Raw genomic sequence first — 627 nt, 5'->3', positions numbered from 1 at the left:
GGGGGCCCCCCCCCCCCCCGGGCTTTTTTTGGTGCCTTTACTATGGGCCAGATTTCGAAAGTTTGGCCTTAGCTTGAAGAATAGCGCGTCTACCTTGTAAGCTCCAGGTCGCGGGTTCGATTCTAGCCCGAGGCGGATTATCCTAAACAGATAAGGTTGGTTCTCAGAACGGTAGTTTTTCTATCTCGTCTTCATTCTCTCGACGCTTTTGGGACGATAAGACCTTAACAATTACAGACTACTACAAAACCATTATCCAAGGAAGGCACAACTACCTCTTCCCTCCCCTACTCTTCCTCTCCGTCCCTCTCTCTCTCTCTCTCTCTCTCTTATTCTTCCTGTTTTTACTGCTAATTCGAAACACGGAACATTATCCGAAAATCTAAAAACAGGAAGGGAGAGAGAGAGAGGGGGGAGAGAAGAGGGAGAGAGAGAGAGAAGGGGGGAGAGAGAGAGAGGGGGGAGGGGGAGCGAGAAAGAGAAGGAGAGGGGGAAGAGAGAGAGAGATAAAAGTCTCAGAACACCAAAGTTTCTTCCCAAAACTTTAACGTCCCAAAAACTTAAAACATAATACGTAAATTTGAAAATGTTTAAAAGCCTTTAAATGTTTTGTTTTTATAAACAAAA

At 45.3% G+C, this 627-nt stretch overlaps 1 protein-coding gene across 1 annotated transcript in view; it reads right to left on the bottom strand.

The window, feature by feature from the left end:
* LOC103514732 (ribonuclease Z, mitochondrial) overlaps nucleotides 1-627 on the bottom strand; it is a 16719-nt gene that overhangs the window by 1640 nt on the left and 14452 nt on the right. The gene's annotated exons all lie outside the window — the stretch shown is intronic.

This window comes from Diaphorina citri, unplaced genomic scaffold (genome assembly GCF_000475195.1).
Source record: "Diaphorina citri unplaced genomic scaffold, Diaci psyllid genome assembly version 1.1 scaffold45, whole genome shotgun sequence".
In the NCBI taxonomy this organism is placed as follows: domain Eukaryota; kingdom Metazoa; phylum Arthropoda; class Insecta; order Hemiptera; family Psyllidae; genus Diaphorina; species Diaphorina citri.
The sequence above is the reverse complement of the archived record's forward strand: the minus strand, read 5'-3'. Positions and strand labels throughout refer to the sequence as shown.